Genomic DNA, 11,595 nt, shown 5'->3' with positions numbered 1-11,595 from the left:
ATATAATTTTTAAAAAAATATATAATGCAGTTGTAGCTATCTGTGTAAATATGCGTGTCATTCCGATGGGTACATGATATTGCACTGTAAGGAGTTACTATAATTTATTTAACAGCTCCGAGTTTCGGATGGCGAGGTTGTTCCTTAGGATAAATACTGGTGAAAATTCTGGATCATAATTTTGATAGACTAGTAAACTACTTTCCAGAAGTTTTTATCAGTTCACTCTCTTATCAACTATTTTTTTTTTTTTTTTTTTTTTTGAGACAGAGTCTCACTCTGTTGCCCGGGCTAGAGTGAATGCCGTGGCGTCAGCCTAGCTCACAGCAACCTCAAACTCCTGGGCTTAAGCGATCCTACTGCCTCAGCCTCCCGAGTGGCTGGGACTACAGACATGTGCCACCATGCCCGGCTAATTTTTTGTATATATATATTTTAGTTGTCCATATGATTTCTTTCTATTTTTAGTAGAGACGGGGTCTCACTCTTGCTCAGGCTAGTCTCGAACTCCTGACCTCGAGCGATCCACCCGCCTCGGCCTCCCAGAGTGCTAGGATTACAGACGTGAACCACCGCGCCCGGCCATTATCAACTATTTTTAACAGTGCCCATTTTCTATATATACCTTCCAAAACTCAGAGTATTTTTAAAATCTTTGTCATTCTGTTATAAAATTTGAATTTTTTTTGACCTGGGAGTTTGAAAACTTTACATAAATTTAGAGGCAATTTATATGCCTGTTTGTGTCCTTTCCTTTGCTTTTTCTAATAGGAGATTTATCTTTTTGGTATTTGTTCGAAAGAGTTCTTTATATTTTAGGATGATTAGCCGTCTGCCATATAAATCAATTTACACAAAATAAATTGATGCCAGGCAATGTGCTAAATATGCATTTTTCTCTATTGATTGTCTTTTCACTTGGATTTATAGCATTTTTTTCCCAGTTGAAAAGCTATTACTTACTTCCACTTATTAAGTCAAATGTATCAATCCTTATAGTTTCTGGCTTTTAAACTCATACTTGGAAAAACCTTTCTCCCTCTGGATTCTAGAAATTGTCCCTTAAATTTTCTTCTAGTTCTGTGATTTTTTTTTTTAACACATTGACTGCCACACCAGAAAAATAATTTTTTTTCCTTGGGCCCCCAGTTTTTTATTATGAAAATAGAATAAAAACTTCAAAAACAAAATGATCCTTTCTAATTTAATGAAAAATCTGTTAATTTTTATTGTTTTCTGTGAGTGAGTTATGTGCAACTTGAGAAATAGTTCTCGCAGCTCCCAAGGTGTGAAGAGACATGTGAGTTACTTATGCTTCATGAGGCCCCAGGCTCAAAACTAGTGTGAGTTAAATACAACTCACCATGGCAGTTAATGTGTTAAACATTTAAATAGTAAATCTTTCTGGAATTAATTTTAAGGGAAGATACTTGGCAAGGATTCAAAATTATTTTTGGTACATATTTAACTTATCCCAACACTACTATTCCAGAATCCACTGCTTTCCCACTTTCATCACACACAAAGTTCCTGTGGGTCTTTGGATCTAATTTTGTTTCTCTGTTCTGTTCCATAGATCTATTACCATCCTCCATCTCCAAGGTACAAAAGTATATTATCATGTAGAAGTATTAGTGTTCACTCATAGAGTAGGTGTCAGAGTGTTTGAGAGCATTGAGAATGAGTCCTAAGGCTTCCAGGAGGTGACCCCTGAATGGACTTTAAAGATACAGCAAGAGTGGGCAAGTGTGGGGTTGGGTGGGGTAATGAGGAAGTGAGTCCTAGGCAGACTTGAGTGTGAGCAAAGTCTCCCACGTGAGAACTAGGAGCTGTGTATGTATAGTGTGAAATGTGAGGCAGAAGTCACGAGAGATGAGCTTGTAGCCATGGTCAGGTATGTAGCTAATGTTTGGGGGGTTCCCTCTGCCTTGTATACATGTAGGTTTATTCTCAAATGATGTAATTGTTAAAGTGTTATAAGCAGAGGCCTGATACCATCTGATTTGTATCTTACATTTTTTTTTCTTTTCCTGGAAGATGAATAGAACAAATTCTATTAGAAATTAGTCTGTGGGTGAGAAGATCACTAGAAATTTCTGTAGCAGTCCAAATAAGGGGTGATGGGGTGGTAGAGGGAGAGAACAGGGGCAGATGAGAGACCTACTTTGGTGCTTACTTATGAAGAATGATGGATCATGCAGGTGGAAGAGTGAAGGGTGGTCCTAGGTTTCCAAGCATTGGTAAAGGGTCTTAATTTTCTAGACATGGAGGGGACTAGACTGTCTTATAAAGAGGAGGAGTTGGTAGGGTTGATGTGGTGGCTTTAGGAGAATGACAGGGATGAGAAAAGGATCTGACCAAACAAAATTGATGGGCTTCCGGCCCAGTTGTCATCTGAAGGCATTAGACATAGTGTTCAAGTTGTAAATTTTACATTCACATATTCTTTTGAAGAAATGCCTAAGAATTTTCGAAAGCTGTGTACACATCGTGTTGGTGAACTCTTGCCCTTCTCCCACAAATCCCCCTCAGACTAGCTGAAAGATTCTAGAATTTTTTTTTAAACTATGTATTTAACTTGGCCAGTGGGAAGCATGTTGCAGTTTCTCAGTTTCATACATTATCTGCATCAGCAGCTAAATTTCTAAGATGTGCTTCGCAGATGATATTTGAAGCTAGCAGACTTTGAATAACGATGACCCTATAAAAGTAGCAATAAGAAAGTCTTGGAGCTGACAGAAAAATCTCCTCACAGTAGCCAAAGCAGAAATGCTGCTTGCAAAGTTTTCCTTTGTTTATATACACTGGCTGGTCTCTCTCAAATCAAAGGAAGAATTAATTTTGCTAATTGGAAGGCTATTTCCAATAGTTAAATTCATGCCTGATATGAGTTGCAATGTGAAGAGGAGTAAAGAAAGAATAAAATGCACATGATTTGTGCTACTGAACTGCCAACTGGGTGTTATTAAGTAAGGAAATATGGGTAGCATTGTCACCATCCTCAATTTATATTTATTGAACACCATGGTATTGAGGCTTATAAATAGTCACTTGGTCAGGTTGAGTACACTAATAATTTATGCTGGGCAAGTAGAAGAGGTTACTAATTTTGTTTTCTTTACTATATGTGTGCCTCCTAGGCAGATCATTTTTTTAAAATCTGCTTATCTTTTTTTTAACTTATTTATAAGCAAAGCTGGCTGTTCTTCTGCCAAACAGAGTATTCTAGATACAAAAATCTCAGAACCCCCTCGATTGCCCTGAATATCTTACATTTTACAGAGAGAGAAGAGGCCAGATTGATAAGACAGCATTTTGCTACTTGGTAACATGCCAGCAAGATCTCAGATTTCTTTTTTCCTAGTTGAGGTCTCTTGGACAAAGAGCCAAGGAAGGGGGCATAGGTGGTCTGGCGTGAATTCTTCATTCACACTACAGACTCTGTTGTATTTTGTAATAATGGAATAGGGCTTAAAATGTTATCAGGATGGAATCTATTAATAGCTTCTCTTCCCTGGTCTTCCTACTGAGAGCCAAGATAGCCATGCAAGCTGGGGTAGGATGGGAGGTGGAGGAGAAGCTTTGAGCAAAGCAGAGAGCATGGAGAATTGCAAAAAATCGAAGAGAAAAAGAAATGCATTTTGGTAATGAACCCTGTCAGTGCTTAGTGTGTGTATATGGAGCACTGGTATATATTCATATTTATATTAATATGTTCATATGTTATAAGAGCACATAATATTTTTGATGCAGAATACACATTTTACCTAAATAGGTTGATTTATGGGCACAAAAGTAAGTGGAAACAATGAATATTATAATACGTAGCCTTAGAGCAGTCCATCTGCACGGTAATGAAAATCTGACTTTTTTGAGAAGCCGATTTTGCCATTTTCTGTTAAATGCAATTTGGCTTATTTGTCATCTAAATATCAGAGGTACCATATAAGTGTCAGCTTGTTACAGATGGACTCAATGCTTAATGACTAAATTTGTACTCATTTCTGCATGTATTCATTAAGTATCTGACACAATCTCCTAGTTTTATTTTCATTTTGTTATTCTACTTGGCTGTATCTTCCTTTTATCTCCCCAGTTTATCTCCTAACATTGGTGTTCTTCAGAGCTCTGACCTTGGTCTCATGCTTTCGAGCTGCCCGAATCACTTTTATTCATCTTCATACCTTCCTGGCCTATCTATGTATTTTTGAGTCTGGTGGTAGATCCTGGTAATTGTCCGTCAAAATCTACTCTGCTCTTGATCCTGGAAACATAGCTCTGCTGCGTCTCCCAGCCCCTCTCTTGCAGTTAAGTGTGGCCATGTGAGTAAGAAATCTCCATAAAAGCCTCCTACAAGTGCTTGTCTCTGAATGGTTCTCCTTGTGGCAGAGTAGGGTCGATGCTGCTCTTAAATGGGCTCCCAGAGTGACAGTCCTTCCTCTCTCCCTCTAAGTTCCTTAGATCACTGTATGGGAAAGAAATTAGACTTCTTATTACTGAAACCACTGAATTTTGATGGCCTGTTAATATATCTTAGATGACCCTGAGACAACTCTCAAATCTATATATCTTTTCCCAAAGCCCAGATCTTTTTCCTGAAAGAGATCAAAATATCTAACTGCTTATGGGACATATCCTGAGTCATATCTTTCAGGTATGCTAAATACAGCTTTTCTAACAACTGACCGCTAACTCCTTCCTCCTGACCCTGCTCCTTCTCCTGTGTCTCTTTCTCTGTAAATAGTTGCCCTGATCAACCAGGTGCTTCAAGGGCTTCCCATTGCCCTTAGAATAAAATAGCTGAGGTCCAAGTTCACCTCCACACTTAAACTCTAGTCCTTCTTAACTTCAAGTGTTTTGCTTATATTATGTTCTCTCTTGTCTCTGGGTCTTCTCCTGTTCTTTTTCGTGTTCTCCCTTCACCCATATAAGTCTCACTTATCTCTCAGGTCAATACTTAAAAATGATGTTGTCTAGAGAGGCCCTTCCTGACTCTACCTTAGGTTTGGTTTCCTTCCCATATTCCCCGTAGCATCCTGTGCTTCCTCTGTCATTACAGTCACTACACTTCTTTGGCCTTGTTATTTATCTGTCTTCCTCACACTGACTGTAAATTCTTCAAGAGGAAGGGCCTTGTAAGGCCTGAGTCTCACTGATTATCCAGCATCCGTCATGCTTGCAACATGGCTGGCAGGTTGTGGGCACCACCGCGGGGTAATACGGAGTCATGGTTCCTGTCCTTCCTGCCCTCTGGGAACTTACAATAGGAAGAATGCCTTTTAGAGTAAGGATTTTAATTGAATTAATTAAGTTAAAAGAAAATAGGTGATTAGGAGCCAGTCACGCCTTGGTGAGTTTGAGAGGGGAAGACATGAACTCTGTTGAATACAAGAGCAGAGGGAACTATGAGATGCATACACATGTAACCACACATAGCACACCCATTCAGTAAGTGCCACAGCATCCTAGACATCTGATAGGCATGATCCACAGACATGATCCACAGCAGGCACAAGTGTGACTGTGTCAGCCATCTTCAGTAATAAAGAAGAGAGGAAAAAGAACATTTCTTTTTGCCCTAGTTAGAGAGAGCCCTTGAGCAAATGTCATTTATTCATTGTCCCATTCAATCTTTCATTTGTTTGTTCAACAAATATTTATTAAACATGATACCAGATGCTTGGAATACAAATATTAAGGGGAAAAAAGGAGCTGTTAAACTAATGGGAAGGCAGACACCTAAAACCTAATTATAGGACAGTATGGTAAGCATTATAATTTAGCAATTAGTACAAAGTAGTATGAGAGCGCAGAGGAGGAAGCAAATTCTGTTTTTATCTATTTCTGGCAAAATGAAAATGGAAATGTGTGTACAATTTTTTTGTGTGTGAGGAACGGAGGAAGTGAGTAACGTTGACCTCTCTTGTGCTTCGGTTTTGCCTGAGCAGTTTCTCATGCTGCCTTTCCCACCTTTCTTTGGGGCTGTGGAGGAGACAGTGTGTTGTTTTCCACATGAATTTGCTTGGCAGATTGGATAATTCACTGCCGCAAGAGGAGCAGTAACAGCGTTTCTTTGACCTGCTCGGTTGAGTCATAGGAGAGAAGACAGACACTGTTCCCATGACGTCACCACCCCGCCCAACTTCCCCGAGGAGACATAGGAGGAAAACTCAGTTGACCACTTGAAATAGCCAAATGGGGACAAATCACGCTCGAATAAGCATAATACCATGTGAGTAAGGTCTGAGTGGATGTGGGAAACTTTGTTTGACAGAAGACTCATGTGGCTAAGAACAAACCCCGGTCTTTGTGGGCAAACAGTCATCTGGTTCGACTTCAGAACCTCCTTTTGCCTCACTAAGCCAGATAACACGGCAATGAACTGACAATGTGGTTGGAGAAATTTATTTCTTCTTTTTTTTCCCCCCCAGGATTTTTGTCTTTATTATCATCACTTTTTTTTTTGAAGGAACTCTTGTTTTTTTCTGCTCATCTTTTCCTTCATCTTTCAGAATTTATTGGAACTAGGCTAATCCTGATAGAAAATCTCATTGACCACTGAGAAGCATAAGTAATTGATAGCACGCATTCACATCCCATCTTTGCTGCTTATTGACTGGAGAGACTTGAATGAGTCACTTAAGCTCGCTAAGCTTTGATTTCCTCATCTTAAAAAAGAGACTATTAATACTACCAATCTACCTCAAAAGATTATTATGAGGATTAAATGAGATAATACAAATAATGCCCTGGTATATCCCAGAGCTCCTGAAGATTATCTGTTGTTATTAAGTCCTAATATCTAAGCCTTACCTATTGTTTCTTCTCTGTTTAGAAGGTCAGACACTTTTCCTTTGCTGTGCCAACCGTGACAGTGGCTGGAGCCTGCTAAAAGATTATCCTAAGGACTCTTATGTGATTTGTGACTCCTTGGCTGGTGTATGTTGGCTGAGATTGCACTTATATTAAAAGATTTCTGAGTGTTTAAAACATGTAGTGTTTCTTTCTTTCTTCTTTTTTTCCATCTGCGTTTTCTAAAAGGCTGTGGCCGATTTCTTAGATTCCTGAGGAGGGCTAATCTGATAAGTAATGGGCATGCCTGTCTGCAGGCCAGGGTGTTCTCATTCCAGAGTCCCAGGAGGCAGTGCCAGCTGAGCTCAAAGTTGAGCTCACAGTCACCTCAAAGTCCAGGAAGATGAAAACAGAAGAATATAGATGTGCATAATTCATTAGCCTTTATCCCACCGCTAGCACTTTAAAGAAAAAAAAATCTATTTCCATTTAAGGCTGTTCTTTTAGAATTTCCTTTTGAATTAAGGCCTTCCATATAGTTCAAGGTGTGGATTGCCAAGTACAGGACTCATTTCTTCATTATGTAAGCCATTAGCAGGTTACTGCTCAGATGTTTGAGTACCTGCTGCAGGCTAACAGCAAGGTGCCCAAATGACTCTCAGCTGTGCCCTTACACGTGGCTCACCTGGGGTCCCCAGAGAAACGCTGTTCTCAGCTCCTCACCATTAGCTGTGAGTCCTGCACAGGGGCCTCCTCAGCATCAAAAAACTCCTCCTCTCCTCTGCCTTCCTGGCAGCAACCTACCCAGGGGAATAGAAGGAAACTATGCAAGAGACAGAGTGCAATTACTTGGAAGTGAAACTTTTTGCCGAAAATGCAGATCAATTAGATCTGGACGTAGGGAAATATGAAGAGACCCAGTGTGGGAAAGTGTCATCCGAGTGAACTTGAAAGCTGAGGCTGACTGTTTGGCACCAAGTTGTGTTTAAAGCAAACACCGGAGAGAATGACCTTGGGGATCCTGGGAAATTGAGGAAGAACAGCATGATTTACACAATGAGGACAAAAAGAAAGTAAATGCTTAGGGAATAGTAATTTCTAAGAACTATAAGCTCTAAAGAGACATTCTAAATACTGCTTCTTTGAAAACTATTACAAAGCTCAAATATTTATACTGATATTATTTAGCTATGATCATGAAATTTTTTAGTTTGGCCATGTACAATGTATGCATTACCATTTTATAATTATCTAGGGAAAAATATTGTTCCCCCAAATCCATAAAAAGGCATAGCTTGTCACTGTCTGTGATTGACTATAGCTACTGTGCATAAAGGAGCACTGGCTTAATTTAGCTCTCCTTTTTCTCTCCAAAGAGGTCATATCATTCAGTGTGGTAAATGCAAACATGGGAATTCAATTGCTTTTGAAGATTACCTGTTCTCTGTAGGGTGATAGTCCTCAGAGGTTTCCAGGGCTTCAAAAACAAAGACATTATAATCCCCCAGTCATTAATGTCACTAGTGTGGGTTAGAGGTACTATCATGGGATCGATGATGCTTTTTTAAAAGGACTTTTGATTGCCCTTCATGGCCATTCAGAAGGTCATCAGAATCCACTACATTTGACATATGTAAATATTTACTTCAATATTGGTTTAAATATCTGTGCTAGGAGACATCCTGGGACATCTGACTTTCATTCATCTTCTCACTTAATTTAGACTGCGCTTTTCCCTTCCTCTCAACAATTCCTTTTTCATGTCCCATCAAATATAGCTGGGTGAAATTCTTCCTGACCACTTTGGTTCTTCAATAACTGAGATACTTATTGCTACCACACATTCAAGAACTTAACATTTTCTGACACATATTGCTCTTACCAGTCATTAAAACATTGTTGCTTTAAGAATTTAACGGGACAATAAGACAATTACGTAAATGGTTAAAATGGAAGATAGAATAGGACATAGGTGCTCAAGTGAGGGAGATGTTATTTCTGGTTAGCACAACTTCATGTAGTAGTTTAAATTTAAGGTAGGCCTCGAAAGTAGTCAGGTTTTAGCAAGTGAGGTTGCTTCCTGCACAGACATATATACCTTTGTGAGCTGAGAGGGCCATCTCTGTAGAGGCAAATACAAGTTCTCTTCCCTTAGTGTCCTTTGCAGCGTATGGTTCAGGGTCTGACACAGAACAGGTACCTACTATATATTTGTACACTTGAATTCTTCCAGAGGCAGTGAAATAACCACTCCTTCTACCAGGAAGAGAAGGTTGAAGTGATGGAGCCAACACATTGAACTACCAGGTAGAACAAAAGCTTGTCCTTGCCTAGTAGCCCTGGAATATTTTTCAAGGGGGCATGCTTCCTTTTACCCCTCTGTTGGCTTCTTTGAGCCAATTACTTTGATGCCACATTAAAGAGAAGGTGAAAGAGTGAATGGGGATCTGAGGGGCAGAGCCTGGTTGCCTCCTGTCATCTTTGGAGACAGATGTGCAGCTGCTGCATCTGGGGTGAAGAGAAGCCATCCTAGGAAGCCCACAGAAGTTGGTGAATTTTTAAATCTCACTGTGCTTTGCCTGGTTCTGTTGTCTTTGACACATCTGCTTTGCATCTGATTAGGAAAGGTTACACTGGGCACACATAGAGCCATCACATCAGGGTAGAGAGTTTGAGAGAGATCCAGGAGTTAGGGGTTCCCACCACCAGCTGGAACCCAGATCTGCATCTGTAACTGTGAAGACACTGCCATCCCTTCGGAGCTCTCCCCCTCCGGCCAACCCCAGCCTCTCCTGCCGTGGGTTTTCAAATGGCCATTGAGGAGCTTGTATGGCAGTGGGAAGGGGGTGGGGGGAGGGGAACTGAAAATTCCTCTTGTCTTGCAGTCGCCCCACCAAAGATTTGCTAGACAGTGGCAGGAACATCAAAGTAGTACATAGCAGCCAGTCGTAGGAGGGCAGTTTCCCCCCAGAATATCTGCCATTGACCTTGGCCTAATTTATCATGTTTTGGCTGATGATTCTAAAGATAAAGGATGAGGTGCCTTAGATTTGATGCACCACATTCTCCCTCTGAAACTAAGTTTGTTTTACTAGCTAATGATTTTATTCTGTTATATTATTATAAAAACCCAAGGTTTATTTTATAAGCATGACAGTAGCCGTTATATGAGTAGTATTCCACAGGCCCTAAGCAGAACACATAAAATGTCATTTCAAGTGCCAGATTTTTTCTAATGCCTTTTTTTTCTTTTACAGAATTTTGGAAGCAGCTTAAATCTAATTGGCTCCCCCAGGATCTCAACTCCTGTTATATTTGTGGCATTTCTTTTTTGGAGAGGCATCTGGAGAGACTGAACTGCCACTGGTAGCTGGCATGCAGGGTGGGAGGGATGCAGCAACATTTTTTTTCCCCCTCTTCCTTAGAATCTTTAAAATCTTGGCTCAACTTTTTCCGTGCTTTGAGTTTTGATTTTTGAAATTGTTTTTGTAACGTTGATTTCTGCGTTTTTCTATTATGGAATTACCTATGAATGAGAATGGCAGCCACAACTGCCACCACCCCAGTGGCCAGCCTGTGTCTGCTGTGAAAGAAAAATAAAGAGAAAGAGGAAAACAAAACATGTAGTAGTATTAATAGTATAGATCTGGGTAAATAATACTTACTGAATAATACTTACTTCACTGGCTTTATCACCATCTAGTCCACTAAAAGTTAACTCCTATTTAGACAATGGAGCTGAGTTATTTTTAGTGGCCCAGATTCAGATGTTCTTATAATCTATACAATGGTGAGGGGACTGCCAGAAGGTTTGCCTTAATCACAGTGAGTCCCTGCCTTTTGTGAAGCCCCACATAGTGAAGCACATGTAAAAGAAGATGCCACCCTGATAATAGGGAAAGAGGGAGAGTGAAAGCAAACCAGGGGCTTTTTGTTTCAATATGTTTGTTTTAGCCCCAGATCCTTATACTCAAGGATTTGAGATATGACAACAATAGAAAAGTATACTTTTTAAAATGTATTATTAAAAGGCTGTGGTTTCAGAGTCTCAGTCTTCCAGTGTGGAGTTAAAGGCTGGGAGTAAGGAACGCTGACCATTTCAGAGGCCGTAGAACAGATCTGGACAAAGCATATTGAGGACAATCTGAAGCCAAATACAAAAGTGTATCAAACGCAGTGGCTAGGCTGCCTGTTGCTGTTGGGTTAGAAATAGCATATGGAGCAATGGCAAGAAACCTGGTCCTTCTTTGGAAGATAAGTGATTTGAAGTCTCTATGTTAGGAGAGCCTTATCTTGTAGACATTTGATATCTCCTCTTCCTAAACACAGGCCAGAAGAATGACAACAATGGGCTCAAATTTTAAGTGCCTCTTGATAATTGTGGGTGTGGGTGGGTGGGGGTGGGGGTGTGTGTGTTTATGTGTTATGGTCCATGTGGGAATATCTGTTTAATTGTAATCTGCTTGTCCTGTTACTGGTTAGGGCAGGACCTGCCCAAGCAGGGAAAAACCTCATTTCAGGATTAGTAGGCAATAAAGTCAATAATAAAACACATCTATTAAATTAAAAGCAGTAAGATTCTTGTTAATTCATTTAAAAATATTCCCCAAGATTTTTTCCTGAGAATAATTTATGTATCTGCCAAATGGGATAAGGGCCAGCCAGAGTGCATTTGGGTAAATATACTTATTCGGTTGTCCTAAGGGAGATGGCACGGACTTGGGGAGTCCGGTTTTAATTTTGTTTGTGCCATTATTAGAGCTATGCAACCCGGGGCAAATGTCTTTGTCTCACCAGTCCTTA

The sequence above is a fragment of the Eulemur rufifrons genome, chromosome 4 (genome assembly GCF_041146395.1).
Source record: "Eulemur rufifrons isolate Redbay chromosome 4, OSU_ERuf_1, whole genome shotgun sequence".
NCBI classification, from domain to species: Eukaryota; Metazoa; Chordata; class Mammalia; order Primates; family Lemuridae; genus Eulemur; species Eulemur rufifrons.
This window is presented reverse-complemented; position numbering follows the sequence as displayed.